The sequence below is a fragment of the Lygodium microphyllum genome, chromosome 16, assembly GCF_053477565.2.
Source record: "Lygodium microphyllum isolate KBCC chromosome 16, Lygodium_microphyllum_v1.1.10, whole genome shotgun sequence".
NCBI lineage: Eukaryota > Viridiplantae > Streptophyta > Polypodiopsida > Schizaeales > Lygodiaceae > Lygodium > Lygodium microphyllum.
Window position 1 is genome coordinate 144,479,643 of NC_141150.1, and position 21,078 is coordinate 144,500,720.

Here is a 21,078-nt window from a genome sequence, read left to right on the forward strand (position 1 = left end):
CAAAGCTACACTCAACTCTTCAAAGTTAGGCAAGAGAGACGGAAGAAGAAAACAGACAATGGGGCATTTGCTTCTAAAGCCATCTTCAATTCAACAAACAAGATGCAACATTAATGAAAGAGTCTTGGAAGTCCTTGGTGAGTCCTTTCACATCATAAATAGTTATCTTGGAAAGAAGAGAGTGCTAAAGTACAACAACTGTAATAACATATTCTTTGACATGATGACTTTGTAGAGAGCTATGATCACGTTTTACAGGCTAGAGCATACAAAAGCAAATGGGATTGCTATTTTTATTATCAAGCTAAATGAAACTAAGATTGTGAAGAGTAAAAAATGAAGAGAGTTTCTATCATCCTGATGAATAGGACTCTTTAGCTAAGTAGTAAGGGTGATAAAGACACAGAGGGCTTAATGCACTTTTTTAACATGTAGTCACGGAAGATTTTAATGTGATGCACTAGGTGTTTCAATGAACTTCTATGCCTCAGATGTTAAGTGCTTAATAAGCTGAGGAGAAACAGTGTTGAAGGGTTTGGAAAACATAAAGTGGACTGGCATATGGACATAGATCTAAATACACTAAAGTGCAAGTATAATGTGCCAAGAGGTGCTACTACTAAGAGACCTTGCATTTATTGCATGGCCATGGCTAAGGAGTGCAATGCTACTAGTTGGAATAACACATCTAATAGACATACCAAAGATCCAAGATTTCAAGTCATTCTAGCTATCCCTTTAACAAACATCCACACATGCACATTTCATGCCTTGTGTAGAATAGTGGAGAAAATTGTGCATCTTTACATTGGATTTGAATGGAAATTGCAATCCCAAAAGGCCAAGGATGATGCTATAAAGGCTATTGAAAAGGTTTTATCAGGCATTATTCTCCATGGGGGTAATGTTTTGATCGAGAGGCAGATCCTCAAAGATCCAAAAGGCCAAGGATGATGCTATCAAGGCTATTGAAAAGGTTCTATCAGAAATTATTCTCCATGGGGGTAATGTTGTGATCGAGAGGCAGATCCTCAAAGATCCAAAAATGAGAATAGTGTTACCAAGAAACCCTCAATAGGTGAAGTTAAGGCCAAAATGTTTTGGGCCTTCCATGGCAAGCCCAAAAAAATGAACTCCGTGAAAGGTCCAGGGGATGATGGAAGAGCGAGGAGCAAGAAGGTTGAAGTCTGGGAGGCATTGGTTATAGTATTCATGTATTGCAATAAAATACCTTGGTCCAAGGAGGATCTCCTAGCCTTCAAGAAGGCTCTCGACAAATTCAAAACCTCCATGCAAAATACACAAGGACTAGATAATCTCACACACAATATAGTATGGAGCATCATATTTAGTTTTTATGACTTAAACTTAAATTTAGCCTCTTAACTAACCCTATCTTTTTTCTTATGAACAACATATTATTTATAGGCACAATCCCTCACTCATATAACACTATGGGGGTTTGTTGATTTGGTTTACCCAAGGAATGCAGAAGTCTCATTACTAAGCAAGAACTAGGTACTTCAGGCATACAAGACATTGTGGAGGTGTAGAAAAGGCAAATATCCTAATGAAATTTATTCAATGATTTTATAAATTAATTTGACACAAAAAAGGTCATAAGGAGCAAAAAGAAGCTGCCAAAACTTAGACGTAGCTCTTGCATTACAAATATTTTTTAAAAAAAGACAAGTAGCATACATCAACTTATAAATGAATGAAAGTTTTAACTATGGATAGATTCTAGGGAGAGATAAGGCTAGAGATGGGGCTGAAAGAGCACATAACAAAAGCTTTATTATTGGCTATATGGGTTTGAAGAGAACGGTTTCATATTCTTTGTTAACATTTCATTATCTTAATTATCCTCATCCTCTGAGGTTGGAAGCTATATAAGTGGTGTTGGGAATATTGGAGGTAGTGACTCCACAAGAACCTTGCCCTTCATCCATCGCAAAATTCTCTTTTTGAGTAAGGATGAAAATTGTACACGTCCTCAACCCCCTACAATGGCATGATTAGCATATGATATGTAATAAGGGGCCCTTAAAGATTGGCATCCATACCCGATGCAAAATACCCACAATGCAAATTACTTTTTGACTAAAATTATTTTCTCTACATTTGTTGGAAGGGCATAGACTCCGTAAAACTTGGTCACCGCCTTCAAGCAAAAAGGGGGAGCCTTGCATTGTCTAGAGAATACTCATTGTGAAAAATTATCACATGTAACCATGAACATTGCAATACATTGCAAGACATAGTATTTGTGCATATGTACCTTCGTATGATCCAATTTTTCAATGCATTGTGAAAGAGTCACATATTTTTCACACTTTCAAGAAAATATGCCATCCACAATGGGATTGTTCCACTCCCATTCTCTTTCACAACAACTGAAGCCTCATGCTTTCCCATGTTGGCTAGGTTGAGCCTTTCAATTATTGCAACTCTTTCTTCTTCAGTAGCCCATTGCTGCCACTCATAAGCCTTGGCCTCCACTTCAATGCTTTTGAGGGTTTTCTCATGTGTAACAAACTTTATAGCTTTGACTATAGAATGAGCCAAGAAATGTAGATCTATCTCATCCACTTCTCACCTTGAGTCAATTTGACTAAAGAGCACCAAGGTAGTGAGACTATAATCCTCATGGATGTCTAGTGAATTTATTATAACATCCAACAACATACAATCTTCATCATTCAACATCGTAAATGTAGGAACAAACATGCTTTCTTCCTCACATGCATCAATCGATGTCACACCCTCTAGGTTGTTAAGGTCAGCTAGGGCTCAATCAAAACTTTACAAAGCAATCTCTGCTCTCTCCTTCTCTACATCAAATGATATCATCTCATCTGCCTCTTCAACATCTCTATTAGTAATGACATGATATCTGCTATCATCAGCATGCAATCCTTGTGAAGTCTCTTCTAAGTCATTCTCATCCCCCTACAGATGGAAATAGCAAATGAGTACGAAGGAGGATTGTAGAAGATGGTGCTCTTTGAGTCAACTAGGCAGTTCTTTGTGTACTTGTGTGCATTACTAGGTAAGTTATCTAGCACTTAGCTTTCTCTTTGTGATTTTTTTGTCACAAAGTCATGAGTGTGAACATATTCATGTGCCTCTAGTCACTATGCCACTCGAAGTTATTCTTCAATATTCCTCCATGTGGGCACTCAACACATTTTTACAAGAATACAAAACATGTGCCTCTAGTCACTATGCCACTTGAAGTTATTCTTCAATATTCCTCCATGTGGGCATTCAACATATTTTTACAAGAATACAAAACATTCTCAATAGGAAGCGATGAAGTAAATATACATGACAACTCGAGAATACAGGAATGAGAGCATGTATTGTAGAGGAATATCAAAAACTTTGTAACTAGAATCTCTCCACATCATCCTCAAAGTCTAGCTCATAGTTCATTATGTTTTCTATTTATAATAGAAAAAATTAGTAGAAAGTGAAAAAAATTCTCCAACCTAAATAAACCTCTTAAATAAAAATTTCACCCACACTATAAACGAGGGTCACCACCAAGTGATACAGAGGTCCTATGGAAGTGGGAGGGGCTTCCCTTGCTTGATGGTGACCTATATGGATTTCACCACATATGAGGATCACCACCAAGTGATAGAGGTCCTCTCTACAACAAGTGGAAGGGGCCTCCCTCACTTAGTCGTGACCCATGTAGGCTTCACCGCACCCAAGGATCAGTACTAAGTGATACAGGGTTCCTCAATAAGTGGTAGGGAGTCTCCCTCACATGGTGGTGACCTATGCGAGCTTCATGGCACACGAGGGTTATCACCAAGCAATATAGGGATCCTTTATAAGTGGGAGGGCCTCCCTTGCCTATATTGGGGGTTAAAGGCCACTTATGCCTAGCCAGTTACATTTACTTGTACTTATTGCTTGCACACATGTACACTACAGGTGGAGACCACCCATTATTGTCACTTTATTATTTATTCTTTACATGACAATAGAATAAGAGAAGACACATTACACATTGTGATTGTTGGAGTTTCCACATATCGTCTTACTCTCTCTTACTTGAATCTCCATAGTTTTTGCTTCTCTCTTGCTTGTGTTTGTGCTTCCACTCATGCTCCATCTTTCAATAGGTATCAGGGTGGGCACTTGAGGAGCTTCTTTTGCATTACCTTCAGCTCGAGAAGAAGAGCTTACTTAAAGCTTTCATAGCTACCCGAATCCTCATTTAGTGCACAATTCAATTATATCCCTTCCTTACATGATACTGCATGGCTATTGTGAATTCAAATGTATCATACTTTGACAATGGTACCATGAAGTATGTTACTTCTCTATGTAGCCTATTCACTTCTCTTGATCTTGCCCCCAAGAGAGAACTATGACATGTGCCAATAACTCCTCTTATCATGTAAACAGAGTTAGAAAAGTAGTGCTAATTGTTGGTAATTTATTACTTTCACACTTATGGATCCTTTGTGTATACCAAAGATAAAAAAGAATTTATGTCCCTATACTTCAAGACTTTTGTTGATGTGACTAATCTAGGCATGCATGGGTATATGGTTTAAAAGCTAAGTCCGAACTGTTTTGGTACTTCAAGTAGTTTGTTGGCATGGCTAAAAATTTGTCACGATGTAAAGTGGGCACTCTATGTTTTGATCCTAGGGAGATATATGTCTAAGAAATGTAATGTATATTTGGATGAATGTGGGATAGAACACCAATATACAATGTCATATGTACCAATGCATAACTAAGAGTCAAGCTTTGCCACATAGTTTTTTGCTTGAGGCTATTTTATGTGTATCCTATGTACTTAATATGTGTCACTAAGACTTTGTAGTCTATCACTTTATATATATATATATATAAGACTTGGCATGGTAAAAAGGCATCTATGGCTTACTTACATGCTTTTGGTTTCTTGACTTGTGCTTTGATACTAGTGCATCAATGCAAGAAGTTGGATAACAAGGATGTAAAATACATTTTTGTTGGATACAATGATGAAAGCAAAGATTATAAGTTATACCATTCATAAACTAAGTGTATCTTGGTCAACTGTGATATTGTCTTTGTAAAAATTATTATTTAGCATTTACCTTCATACATGAAAGAGACAAAGGTATGCTCATAGGATATCTATTACACTCTGTTGCCTCTTTTCAATGTGTGAAGTCACATGCAATGCCAAATAAGGTAGTTTTTAAACCTTTGTAGGTTTCTCATTATAATGTAGATCAACCTATTTCTAATACATATGTGAACGATGCTCTTCTTAGTGAGAGAGTAGAGATTGAGCTATCAAGGACTATGCTAAAAAGGCTAGTGCAAACATTGCATAACTATAACTTGAATGCATCATTATCTAGTCGTACTCATTCTGGATTTCATAATGTCTCTTATATATCAGATTATTATGTATTGGTTGTTTTTTGTTTGTGTGATGAAGATGAGCCTATGACTTTTAAAGACTCACAAAATGTAAAAAAGTAGACAACTGCTTACAATCTAAGTATGATGCTATTACAAGAATCATACTTGTTCTTATGTAATTTGCCTTCTCATAAGAAGGTCATTGGTTGCCAAGTGGGTTTACAAGCTAAAGCCTAAGCTAGATGGTTATGTTGATTTTGACAAAGCTAGACTTATACTAAAGGGTTATGCTCAACAAAAGGGCATTGATTTTGATGAGATCTTTACTCCCACTTGCCATATGACAACTATTCATAATATTTACACATTAGAAACTAATAATAGTTGGAATATACATCAACTGGACATCAAAATTGTATTCCTAGCTAATTAATACATGGGTCCAAGCTCTATAGTGAGATTAGGTTTAGATACAATATAAAGACTAATGAGAACTATGATGAATAGCTAGCTAGCTTTGAGTTCACCCAAAAGCTAATGGAAGAGACATGGTGCATTAGAAGAGGATTAAGGAAGTACATCAAAACATAGAAGACCCCTAAGTCTTTCAAAGGTGGGGTGAAAGTTCAAGGGTCAAAATTGATGGAACTGCTATGAAAGTAGTGGCCAACTAAATCCTCCTAGGAGCTATACTAGATGAAGAGGTGAGGGTGATAACATAGATCTTCCATCACCTCTTCACCTACAACAAAACCTAGACCAACCTAACCAGAATACCTAAGTGGCTCTTAGAAGACATACTAATAGAGAGCCTCATTGGCTAGAGCATGTCACAGAATCCTTGGCCAAGGTGCAAAGGGTAGCTCCAAATAATCCAAATGTGAAGCTTAATTGCATGGAGGCTAGGTACAACATCATTAACTATAGTAGCTTGCTTACTTGCATCATTGATGTTGTGGTTGGAGTGTCCCTCCAAGAGATCTTACCACCACATACAGGGCCACCCACACTATCCAAGGATTCCTCTAAGGACACCATGGAAAGAGAAAAGAGGTGAAAAGAAGAAGAAGGAGATCCTTGCCATAACGATGAAATATAAGAATAAGAAGCACCAAGAAGATGAAGAAGTGAGCTCATCTTTGGAAGACTCTAACAAAGGGGACATAAAAGAAGAGGAACTAATCATCTATGTTGCAAAAAGGAGATCAAAGAAGGAATGGAGAAAACTAAAAGTCAGAAGGACACAATCACTAGAAGAGTATAAAATGGTTATTAAAGAATCAATAAAAGATGCATAATAAATACTAATCCATTGCATGATAAGTGCAAAGATTACAGCCCAAAAAGGAGGAAGTAGTTTTAGCGAGGGAAAGGAGAAGGTAATAGAGGAACCAACTGCCAATTCTAAGACTTTCCATGAGTTAACAACTCAAATTGATACTATGCAAGTGCAAATTAGTGAATTGGAAAAGGCACCACCCATACTTGAACTCACCACAACCAATCCAAAAGAGAGCTCTTGCTCAATAGATACCATGAAGACACTTCAAAGGGGCAAAGTGCAGCAAGAAAGATAGAAGCCCTTGAGTGGATAATTGGAGGGCTCAAAGAAGACAAAGCCAATGCACTCAAGGTTAACCATGAGCTCCAAGATAGATTAGAGAGAACATAAGAAGAGTATAAGAGCTTCTTGATAGACTCAAAAAATTAGGTTGTGGACTCCAACCTCAATTGCAAGTACGTGATAAGGAACTGAAGGAGATTCAAAAAAAGTAAGAGCAAGAGTTCCAACACTAGCTAAAGGAATGAGACTTGGCACTCATGGGGGTATCCAAGACCAATTGAAAGAGCATGACCCCTTACAAGATCATCTTAAAGCGTAGGAGACAATCCTTAAAAATCTCTTGGGTCATCTTAAAGAGGAAGAGACTTCCATGAATGAGTTTCAAGAAAGACTCAAGGAGCAAGGCCAGTTACTCACAAGCTATAGAACCAAAAAGGTTGAGCTAAGCACACAAATAATGAAAATCGATCGGCCAACTCACCAATGCTAAGATCGAAGTGGCCGAGGAGAAAGAAAAGATAGATCTACACGAGAGATGACATATGGAGCATCAACAAATACATGGTCAATGAAGCACTTCATATGCAAGCTTATAAGAGACCATCTCAACTAGCTTGTAAGGGGCCATGAGCATGGTAGAAAATGGCATGTAAAGGCTATATGAGACCACCTTGATGAAGCTCTCCAATGACTTAGGAGTATCCCTATAGATTGAAAGCCAACACAGAGTCTAGTTAGAGGCCTACAAATTGGTCATGGTGAAGCAACAAGAGCTATTCAAGTAAGTTGTGATGACTAAAAACATTGCTAAAAAGTAGCTAGCCCCTAAGATGTTGAAGCTTATCAGAAGTCCTGTAAAATTCAAGAAAGCAAGGGAGGTACCTAAAACTAAAGCCCAAGAAAGTATGGATAGGACTACTAGAATGGTGGTATCCCCTTCTAGAAGGCAAAAAGATGACCTCGAAAGCCTTTATCTATTCCTGAAAGAAAGAGTGGATAGATCCACTTTTCTGTCCCTATCCAAGATGGCATGGCCAATATTATCAAGAAGAAATGAGCATGGTAAGTATAATTTCCCAAGGAATATTAGAACAACCCATGTTGATAGAACTTACATGTTCTAGCTTATTAACCAAATCCCCCCCTTTACACATTTTGTAGAAGAGTTTGCTAATTGCTTAAACCCCTCATTCATCACCACATGCAACTATCTTTGCTTCCTCATCATGCTCCTCTAACAACCAATAACTCCTTAGGAAGATGGGCTATCCCCATCCTTTTTCGATATCAATACTAAAAGAAGTGGCAATGGTTTGACTTCACCTCCATATCCTCTGCACCTATTGTGTCCAATTATTGGAGAGATATGGTGGAGAGCAGATTTACCATGTATACGTGCCCATTTTATCTAGAGGCATGATAACACATCAAGTAATATCTTCTCAGCAATCAACAGTTGTCTCTAGCACACACTCATGCCACTACTTGAGCCATCTATTTCTCTCTTGTATCTAGTCATTTGTTGTATATTTATTTGTTCAAAAAAGAAAACAAAAAACAAAGAGAAATAAAAAATAAAAAATAAAAAGCACATGCACATTTGCTGCATCTAGGTGAAAACCCTAGCCCCTCCTCCACATCACAACCTCATGGAACATCAAGGGCGAGAAATTCCAAGCTTGCTTGGATGACTCATCACCTTGAGAATAGCACTACACCACACTCTTCCACCAATCAGGTCCTCAAGTGTGGGACAACATTCTAAGTTTAGTGGGAATTTGACCTAGCTCCTAGTTGCACATACACATAGTTGCACAACATTCTAAGTTTAGTGGGAATTTGACCTAGCTCCTAGTTGCACATACACATGCACAAGCACATATTCGCTATAGAAGTAGATAGAAACGTTCCTTAGGAAGAGGACAAGTGACAAACAGACACCATAGAGCTCCTAAAAAGCCATCAACATCAGCAATCCATGCCTATCATGACCCCTTCAATATCACGCATTGCCTCTTCCTCTTTAAGCTAACTCCAAGGCTCTTAGTTCCTTTTACTATGCCATCCATATCTCTTTTGCCACATCACTCCATCCACCCTTGCTTTTTCCTTCATTAGACATCCTAGAGCCTCTCATCAATAGTAATAGCATCTAGCTAGCAAAAGTGCCATGGGATTGGTACTCATCTAGGAGGGGATATAAATGTTAATAGAAAGACTGCTAGAACTAGAAAGACATAGCAAGAAGAAAGACGAGAAGATCAAGTAGGTCAAAGAGATCAAACAACATAAAGAAAATTGAGCAGTATAAATTTTGATATAAATTTTAGAGACAACTATTATTTTTTGTAACACTTTGTATCATTATAAGTCAAGTTATCTCCCATGCAAATTATACTTAGCAGTAGCTAGCATTCTATATCCAAATTATTATTTCGACAAGATTATAGTTTACTTACATATGGCCATGATGTGATAGAAAAGGGCATGAAAATGACATAATGCCCAAGCAGCATGGAAAAACCCTAACCCTAATCATTTTGTATTTAAAGGATGAGACAGAATAGAAGAGGCAATTCATATATGTGCAAACTTTGTGTACTTGCTTTCTTGATTCCATTGTGAGAGAGAAAAAGGAAAAGCATAAGAGATTAAGAGAGAGAGTGTGTGAGGGACTATGTCTGGAAAGCCCTTTATTTTCTCTCCACACTCTCTCTTACCATATCCATACCCCTCTCATGCATGTGGAGGCCATAGAGGGTTGATAATTGAAGGGCACTCACTTGGATTGTAGAGTTTGCCATGTACTACCATATGTACTACCATCGCGCTTGATAGAATGCCTTGCAAGCTCATTATAAGCAAATCGTTATATTCATGGATGGGGTGAAAGGCTAGGTGAGAGATAGTCATCATCATCGATTTTTTTAGCTATAGATTTTGGGAAAAACATAAGTGTCCATTTTTCTCTCCATTTTCTCTTTTCTACTATTTCTTCAATAGGGCTTAATGTTAGTTCTAACTCTTACTATTATCTTCTTTTGTAGAGATATTGAGCAAGAGGCACATGTGCTCCTCTGTGTGTGTGTGTGTGTGTGCGCGCGCGGGCGCATGTGTTAACTCTTTTATGCTATTTTTTATAGTAGGGTTTGATGTTGGTTCTAACTCTAGAATTGATTATTGTTGTAGTAATCAACACATGGTAGTGCATAAATTTTATCTCCTAGTCTTTAGCTTACAAGTAAAATTTTTCTCTTTTGTGTTATAATTCATATGATTGATTAGTTATTTTTGGCTAAGAGGGATTGATAGTTTTTTATATTTATAATTTGTAATACGGTTTGATGATCATAAGTCTATAATCTAGTGTTCTTGCAACAATGAACACAAAGTAGCAAAGAGCTTCCACCTTGTCTTCTGTGAATCCTTTCATAATTGATGTGATTGATTAGCTATTATTATTATTGATGTGTTATGTTTTATCAACATGTAGATAAAATACAAGGTTCAAGTGAAGCACATAACCGTCAACCTACTTTGTTGTGGTGAGTTCTTCCTTTATACCAAATGGACTGGGCAAACTAGAAGACAAGATTCAAAACTCCTTTGAGGTGTCAATTCATTGTGCCTATTCGAATTTTCCTACAATTTCATTGCATCTCTGTAACTCCTATGTTATATGTTATCCATGTATCACATAATGTATTGATTCATATAACATCTCATGGATCTATCAAAAGTTTCCATTAGGATTTGCATGCCATTTGGTTGTGTCCTTGTAGCTACTACTATGTATCACCCATGTATGCATGCAATGTATTGGGTCAAAAGTGACTCTATTCAATATAATGAATTTTCTTTCTATGAATTAACTTTTTTAGTATTTATTAGATGTTTGTTCCATTCTATTTCATGTAAACATAATGAACAATGTAATGGTTTCAAATTCAATCCACATTTGCATCTATGTACAAATGTATATATGTTTTGGTTCTAATTTTTGGGTTTGATTATAAAAGGGTGAATGCCTCTTGATGCCATAGTTAATTCGGATGGCATATTTGAGATTATTGCTCATCGGCATTAGAATATACATCATTAGAGCTTAACATGTAATGCTTGACATGAATTGCCTAGATCATAATGCCAGAGAGAATTAGGTGATAAGATCTTTGAGGTGTTCTTAAAGGTCTTCAATTTAGAACATATACTCTCACTATTGCATCCCCATCTTCACGTCGTGGAGGAGGCTATGAGCATATTTGCCGTTCACAAATACTCCATCAAGAGATCCTACATATCTTGGGTACCTTTGGAGCAATTGGACTTTTAAGATGGGAAGAACCACAAAAAGGTTGTGGACTAGTACTTGGCCCAAATGGCTCCTTGTCATACAGCATGCATTGTTCCCATGGGGAGTGCACCATGTACATCACCTTTGGAGCTCATAGAGCATGACTACACATTAGCCATGTACCTCCTTGCATTGGATATACCCATAAAGGAAGAGAGTGATGAAGATATAACTCTAATGGATGTTGTTATCACGTGTAAGGGAGAAGAGACAATTGAGTATCCAATCAACATTGAAGAGGAACATGGAATGGTAGCAGAGCAAGGGTTGACTCTCATAGTGCCATTCTCATCAAAAGAGAAACACCTTGACAAACCCCTTGCTTGATTAATGCCTATTGAAATAGATGGCATACAATACCTACTTCTATTGGATGCGTTGCAATACTTGGAAATAAAGGAAGAAGGGTTATTCTTGATTATCATCAAGGATTCGATGAATGACCTTATTGATTTATGATTACATGGATGTACATCCTACAATGGTAGATGTTGAAAGGTATGATGGTACAAGCTTGGACACAAGGAGTGCCATCATAGCAGCCCATGAGCACATTGCTGCAACTAGCCAAGGTGGATTACAACATATCCTAGGCCAAGTTTGAAGCATTATAACATGACCTTTTTGGAACAAGGCCCAAGGTTACTATCATGAGGGAATTGTTGAATCCCTCTACCCAAAATGGTGCCTCTTTATCAAATGAGGAGATGAAGTTATAGGATGAGATGGAAAATGTAAGTTCTCTAACCTTCATACATTTTCAAGCAACAAGACTTTGACCGTAGGGTGCATTGGGTCTTAATGAGACCACTAGTAAAATCTTGGGTCAAAATGAGGCATGAAAGATCCTAGTCCACTAGGCTATGTCATCCGAGGCCACTTAGCTATCACAATTTAATAATTCTATATTAGTTAGTAATCATGTCATTGTTTTCAACATGTGGCTCAGGATATACTATATCTAGATGAGTTTCTATCAAGGCAAGGGGGATCTAGGCACGTGGGCTGTGGATAGAAGGATGTAGCTATGAAGAAGTACATCAACAACCTTGGTGCTAGTGTGGTGGTCTTCCATAAGAAGTGCTCACTAGGAGGGGAGGAAACAAGTATGATGATTCAACCATTAACTAATTTTTCACCCTAGTAAAGTGCTCACTAGGAGGGAAGGAAACAATTATGAATGCTAGAGTTAACCAAATTTTCACCCTTTCAAATAATACCTACAACATCCACCTTGGAGAAGGTGGTGCTTGTCAAGCAAACAAAGCTTCTAAAGTTATTCAACCAAAAGCATGTGGTGGAGCAATGTATGTGCTTGTTGCAATTAGGTGAGCTTGTTAAAGTGTCAAACCCACCTCTCTTGGAGGAAAATTTGAAGGGGAATCATGTCATTTCTGAAGCAAAGAAGTAACTCCTATTCATATTCGAAGGCCCTCCTCTCCGTTGTGGAAGAATCCGACAAAAGAATGTGAATATTTATTTGCATGTCATTGTAAATGCCCTTTGGAATACTCAAAGTCTAATGATTATGTGCCATCATCTCAACTACATATGGATGGTTTTCCATCTTACATAGAGATTATGTGAGAGAACCTTAGTTATTTGCAAGAAAACCATCTATTTATGAGCAATCTATGATGAAACCAATTACCTCAATGAGGAAAAGAGGTTAGATAGAGACTGTTAATACTTCTAGCATTTTCCAAGCTAAAAAGCATACTAGAGTTGAGTGGAAGGATCATGGCACACACATGCTTATCAAGTGCTACAAGAATATGTAAATCCACATGAAGAAGGGATGATTTAAGTCCAAGGATTAGGAACATGCAATATTTTCCCTTAACTATGAGATCCAAGGAACTTATATTGTTGATGAAGTTCATAATAAAATAGACAACCTAAAGAAACAACACAAAAAGGAGAAGAAATTCTAGGGCAAACAAGCTCTCTGCAATCTTCATGGCAATTCAATGCCTCTATGGATGCCATATGGGTTTTCACACCCAAACTAATCAAAAATTTTGGGGCTATAGATATTGATGCGGGGCAAACATCTCTTTGTGGGGATGGAGACAATGATGTGGACTTGAAGAGAGTGTCACCCAATAAAAGGAAAGGAGAAAGACAATGATGACATTTGGACTAAATCTAAACCTTTTTCTCAGGCATGGTGGCCAAGGTTTAGTCAATGTCAATGTGCCATACAATGGAATTGGTTGAAGAAAAATTGATCATATTTGAGAAGAAACTTTTCAAAATCAAATAAGAGGACGGAAATCCTTGGAAACATGCAAGTTAATGTACTAGAGTTGTTCTAAGGATATTCATCAAACAATAACCTAAGAACTCTTAACTATATTTAAACAAATAAGCAAAGATTATTACTAATGCTTTTGCTATTTGATTTTCAATATTATTGATAGACATTTGAATGCTTATAAAGAGAGAGAGGGAGGGAGGGAGGGAGGGAGGGAGGGAGGACGATGAGGTACTCTTATGGATGTTTAGTCTTTCTCCATTCCAATTTTATAGGATGAACATAATGAGAAATAGGCCTTAGCATTCACAATGCATTAGGATAGAAATGAGCATTCCCAATTTACAAGCAACCCAACACTCAAGTAGTTTTGCTCATCTCAGCCTGCCCAAAGCTCTAGCAAAGCTTAAGCCCAAATCAATAGTTAAAACTCTTGAGAAAAGGCCAACAGAAAAAGATCACATAGAGAAAAGAAATGTTGTAGATTATCTCACCGAATTAAGTGCTATGATGAAACTATCCACATGTGTTTATGTCCATGGAAACATGGGCACATAGCCAAAGGAAAATGAAGAATAACTAGCATAACCATTAACATGAAAAGAGAAAGAACATCTTAGCAAACAATACGGTGAGTTTCTACATGACATCATGAGACACATCTCTGATGAAGAAGCCGAAGAATGTTGTTTAATCTCCACATTACATGATGTCCTATGCCAACAAAATTTAGTGTTGGTGCTTAGCGCAACCTAGAGAAGTCCCACAAAAAGACAAAAGTAAAAGAGAATAAGGATGAGTAGTAAAGCAACTCAACGACCAGACCAAGTGAATGCCATGAGTTTCCTAAGTTAAAACCTTCATTTTCAAAAGGAAAAAAGCACAAGGAGGAACAATAGCACTTGCAAGTGGCTACAAAAGCCACCAAACCAAAATCCATGGATAAAAGTGAGAATATATTGAACTTATCACAAAGCCAAAATGCAAATAGTTCTACACTTTATTCACCCAAGGATGATAAGCCTAAAAATGCTTCCAAAGCTTCTAAGGATTCAAAGCAACAGTTGCCATTAATTGCTACTAATAGTACTTGATCCATCAAAAACTTTTACTCCTAACACCCAATTGGAAGTGGACACAAAGGAGTTGCAATTGCAACACTTGACTACACTTGTCCATGCCAATTGGGCACATTGCCAAAAGAAAATGAAGAATACCTAGCATAACCATTGACATGAGAAGCTTCTAAGATTCAAAGCAACAATTTCCATTAATTGCTACTAATAGTACTCAGTCCATCAAAAACTATAACTGCTAACACCCAATTAGAAGTGGATATAAAGGAGTTGCAATTGCAACATTTGACTACACTTGTGACATCCAATGAGAAATAATCCTTAGCATTCATGATGCATTAGGATAGAAATGAGCATTCCCAAGTACAAGCAACCCAACACCCAACTAGTTGTGCTCATCTCGGCCCAAAGCTCTAGCTGTGAACTTAAGCCCAAATCAACAATCAAAACTCTTGAGAAAATGCCAATAGAACATCTCACAAAATTAAATGCTGTAGAGCATCTCACAAAATTAAATGCTAGGTTGAAACTATTCAATGTGGCTATATCCATGCGCACATTGCCAAAAGAAAATGAAGAATACCTAGCATAACCCTTGACATGAGAAGAGAAAGAACATCTCAACAAACACTATGGTGAGCTTCTAGATTACCTCATGAGACACATCACTGATGAAGAAGCTAAAGAACATTGTTTAACCTCCACATTCCATAATGTTCTGTGCCAGCAAGATCTAGTGGTGGTGCTCAACACGACCTAGAGAATCCCCACAAGGAGACCAAAAAAAAAGAGAACAAGGACGCGCAGTTGAGCAACTCAATGGCTAGACCAATTGAATGCCCTAAGTCTTCTAAGGCCAAACCTTCATTGTTTAGAAGAAAGAAAAACACTAGAAGGAATGATAGCAGTTGCAAGTGGCTCCAAAAGCCACCAAAGTGGAATTCATGGATAAATGGGAGAAGATAGTGAACTTGTCACAAGGGCAAAATGTAAATAGTTCTGCACTTACTTCACCCAAAGGAAATAATCCTAAGAATGATTCCAAAGCTTCTAGGGATTCAAAGGAAAATATTTCATCAATTGCTACTAATAGTACTCGATCCATTGAAACTTTTACTCCTGACGCCGACCAAAAGTGGACACAAAGTAGTTGCAATTACAAGATCTAACTACACTTCTCACATCCAATGAGAAATAAGCCTTAGCACTCATGGTGCATTAAGATAGGAATGAGCATTCCCAAAGTATAAGCAACCCAACAGAACAAGATCACATAGAGAATAGAAATGTTTCAAAGTATATCATGGAATTAAATGCTAGGATGAAACTATTTGCATGTGTCGTTGTCCATGCCAACATGGGCAATTGCTAAAGGAAAATGAAGAATACCTAGGATAACCATTAACATGAGAAGAGAAAGAACATCTCAACAAACACTACGGTAAGCTTCTAGATGACGTCATGAGACACATCTCTAATGAAGAAGCTGAAGAACATTGTTTAACCTCCACATTCCATGATGTCCTATGCCAACAAAATTCAGTGGTGGTGAACCTCAACATGACCTAAAGAAGCCCCATGAGGGCACAAAAGAAAAGAGAGCAAGGATGAGCACTCAAGCAACTCAATGGCTAGACTAATTAAATGCCATAAGTCTCCTAAGCTTGAACCTTCATTGCTCAAAAGAAAGAAAACACTAGAAGGAACAATAGCACTTGCAAGTGGCTACAAAGGCCACCAAAGTAGAATCCATGAATAAAAGTGAGAATACAATGAACTTGCCACAAAGCTAATATACAAATAGGTCTACTCTTTCTTCATTCAAGGACAATAAGCCTAAGAATGCTTCCTATTGGGGGTAAAGAAACCCGCGCATATGTCACTCTATATTTACTTCACACACAATGACCACATACATGTACATTGCAAGTGGCAAGTGCCCATCACTATCAATTTATTCTTTATTTTTTCAATGACTATTGAATAAGGGAAGACCGATCACACATTGCAACTATTGGAGTTCCCACATACAGTCTGTCTCTCTTGCTCTCTTTCTCCATCTACCATAGCTCTTACTTCTACTTGTGTGCTTCCACTTGGGGTCTACCTTTTAATTGATATAAGAGTGGGCATTTGAGGAGCTTCTTCATCATTTGTTTTAGCCTAGATTCAAAGCTTCAGTTCAAGGTTTCTTAGTAGTCATTGTTTCTTCCTCTCAAGGTATGCATCAATTCTTTCCTTCTCCTAGCCTGTTCCAGCTTACTCTCAACTTTGTCAACATGCATTTGATGAGCTTCTTCATCCTTTTCTTTAGCCTAGATTCAAAGCTTCACTTCAAGGTTTCTTGGCAGCCATTGTTTCTTCCTCTCAAGGTATGCATCAATTTTTTCCTTCTCCTAGCTTGTTCTAGCTTACTCTCAACTTTGTCAACGAGCTTCCTAGGGCTTAGATGAGCCTTGTTGGGTGCTTATTGAGCTAAGAAGCAAGCATTTTATCTCTTTTGAGTGGATAAAGAGCACGTTGCAAAAGTCACGGATAACTATGGCAACGTGATATCACTTTCACATTTTGGCCATAACTTTTAAATACAATATTTGATTCATGTGTTCTATAACTAGAAATGAATAATGCAAAGAGAGCTACAAATTTGAGCACTCACAGAGTTAACTCTGTGTAGTTTTTAGTTTTCAAATTTTACACAAAACAAAACCATTCTAGTTTGGGTAGTAAACAATAAATTCAATAATGCATATTTGATGCTTCAAGGATACTATTTTAGTGTTTGAATGGAATTTATGCTTTAGGATACAAGTTGGATTGTTTAGAGCTTGATTAGCTTAGATTTGCAAAGGTTTATTGCTATCATAATAGTTTTGACAGGGCCTATGTGGTATTTTGGGTATGCTATATGTCTATGGTAATGTCTAGCCTTGATGTATGAGCCTAGATATGGTTATGACATGCTTTCACACTTGGATTTGAGCTACATTGAATGTACTTGGTATTTGGTCAATTGCTTTGAGCTGAGAAGCAAGCATTTTATCTCTTTTGAGTGGATAAAGAGCACGTTGCAAAAGTCACGGATAACTATGGCAACATGATATCACTTTCACATTTTGGCCATAACTTTTAAATACAATATTTGATTCGTGTGTTCTATAACTAGAAATGAAGAATGCAAAGAGAGCTACAAATTTGAGCACTCACAGAGTTAACTCTGTGTAGTTTTTAGTTTTCAAATTTTACACAAAACAAAACCATTCTAGTTTGGATAGTAAACAATAAATTCAATAATGCATATTTGATGCTTCAAGGATACTATTTTAGTGTTTGAATGGCATGTTATGCTTTAGGATACAAGTTGGATTGTTTAGAGCTTGATTAGCTTAGATTTGCAAAGGTTTATTGCTATCATAATAGTTTTGACAGGGCCTATGTGGTATTTTGGGTATGCTATATGTCTGTGGTAATGTCTAGCCTTGATGTATGAGCCTAGATATGGTTATGACATGCTTTCACACTTGGATTTGAGCTACATTGAATGTACTTGGTATTTGGTCAATTGCTTTGAGCTTCCGTACTTACTCACATATGGGTATTGAAGCTTCATTGTACACTTATTCTCCCAAATGTATTTGTGATTCACTTGGGTATAAATCTTGAGCTTGGTTTTTCACTTTGCATTCTGGATTTTCATCTTGTGGAAGATCCTTATGCTTAGTTGAAAGAGATTGGTTCTTTGAGACAATGGGACTCTTGGTTCATGTATATGCTCTCCTATATGCTGTTGGTTGTAGTTACTGCCACTTGTGGGTTGATCTAATTTCGTGTACTTTGAACACCAACACTTACTTCTATAGGCTCTTTGTTAATGATATCTATGGTGAGTAGCTAGTAGTTGCATTCTTTGTATCTCGATTACTACTCGAATATCCTTAGTTGTAGGACCTTGTTTTCTTGGCTATTTGCCCATAGTTGGATTGACAATATTGTTCGCCTAATTTAGGCATTGTTGTAATTATAGCTTTTAGCATCGTCTTGGAGAGCAAACATTGTATTTTGGTAGTCTATTGCTTACAATTGGTGGAAAAATCTATAGTTTGGTACTCCCTCTTACTTTTTCCTTGTTTTGGGGGCTAATTTGCAGTCATTTATTATAGCATTCCATTCTCTTGGATTTTTATTGGTATACTGTCATTATGGCTGGTTCTTCAAATGATAGTGCTACCTCAATGTTGAAAAGATTGATGGAACAAATTTCACTTGTTGGAAGGCATACATATGGTATGTGTTAGTTCAAAGGAAGTAGGTTAGGCCATCAAAAACCGAGAGCGTAAAGCCCAAAGGCATGGATCAGGATGATTAGGATAAATTGAATGAGCTTTGTAAATCCACCCTTATATTTTCATTGTCTTTACATGTTTATTTCAATGTTATTGCACCTAAGGATAATGCGTACAGTGATGGGAAAAGATATGCAATCTTTATGACAAGCAAAGTCCCATATCATAGATCTATTGGTTGAAACAACATATGGACCTTAGCGTGAAGGAAGGGGCTAGCATGTCCACGCATTTGAATGAATGTCATTCAATTTTCAACTAGTTGACTTTGTAGGACATTGATTTTAAGGATAGCCTACCTCCCTTGTTCTTGCTTGTGACACTTTCCGAGTCATGGGATACTTTTTATGCAACCATATGTGCTAATATACCAAAGGATAGCTTGAAACTCTAGGATCTTGAGGGTGCCTTAGTCACAAAGGAGATAAATAGAAAGAATGTAGATACATCGTGTACTTCCCATGCATTGACAGGGGATAGACATGATTGTAAAAGCGATAATGACCATTGTGGTAGACATAGTCACAAAGGTCTTAGTCTTATGGGTAGTCTCACAGTAAGTCCCATGGTCATAATTCATCTCTTACATGTCATTCCTATGAGAAGCAGGGTCATATTTCGCTACAATGCCATAAGATGCATGATGATAAGCACAAAGAGAAAGACAAGGACAAAGTGCTAGAGATGTCTGATGATAGCTACAACATTGTCCCTAGTAAGTCCAATGTAAAGATTAAAAAGATAAATGTAGCACAACCAAAGTCAAATGATGAGTACATATTAGCATATTCCTCTCTTGATTCTCAATTGTGGCAGATGATCTATCTACATTTTCTTAGTGTTGGCTATTTGATTCTGGGGCTTCCTTTCCTGTTGCCTCTCATAGGGATTGGTTCCAATCCTATTGTAGCATGGCAGGTTCTGTGAGATTGGGAAATGACCTAGCATTGGATATTATTAGCATTGGAAATGTATGATTTTAGTTTTCCTTAGGCAGCTCCTTTGCTCTACATAATATACATCATGTATTGGCTTTGACCAAAAGCCTTCTATCTGTTGGAAAATTGGATAATGCAAGCTATTATGTGTCTTTTGATGATTATGTCTAGAAGATTACCTGTAGAAATCTGGCCTTTACTCAAGGTGCCAAGGTTTTGGATTTTCCACCTTGTTCGTTTGAGGGTTAACATTACCCCCTCTTAAACGAGTTCCTGTCCCACGGCACTCACTGTCATAGGTAGCAGGCTTTGGCATGCACCGAAGACGTGGGTAGAAGGGACATCTGTGGTTTGCCTTGGAGGAGTTTTGGTGGTAGTGCGAATGAGGGTCGTTGGGGGCATGTTGTTGACTTGGGTGGCTAGTGGTCGGGTTGTTGGAGTTGGGAATAGGGTTGTTCATTGTTGGGAATTGCACGGAGGGCTAGCACAAGTGTTGGTTTGTGGGGATTCTGCACATGATAGCTCTTTGGTGGGCTTGCATGATGAGAAAGTACAAGAGTGCATAGTTGAGTGGTGATGGAGAGCTGTCGATACTTTCATTGGAGTCGTCAATTCCTGCAATTGAAAACCTCTCATATGATCTCTCCCTAGGGTTTGGTACTAGTCTTCTTATTGTGTGCATAAGATGTAGGTTGATTAGTTTGGGAGACAGGTCGAACTCTAAGCAAGTTGAGAGTAATGGCATGTACTTGAGGACCCAAACTATGTATAGGTTGTGGTTCAGATATTATGTGAGTGCGCATGGATACTTAGATATTATGTAGTTAGAAGATTGCTGGTGTGGTTCGTTGTAGTAATGTGTGGATGAAGCAAGGGTTCAATGGGGTGGAAAAATTTGTCGATGTTGAGGAGAAGTACACACAAAGGTTTGTTGAGGCATCATTTGTGATTTTGGCAACACGATGTAGCATAATTAAGCTTATTGACACCTAAACTTTTGGTAGCTAGTGGCTACTTGTGTTTTTCGAAGAGTATGGTGTACTTTCCATGGTCTTTCATGCCTTGCTTACCACTATTGATTGCAATGGTACTACTGAGATGGAGTGCAAAAAAAGAATCGTGCAAATGGTTCAAGATGACAGGTCTAACCATTGGCGAGAC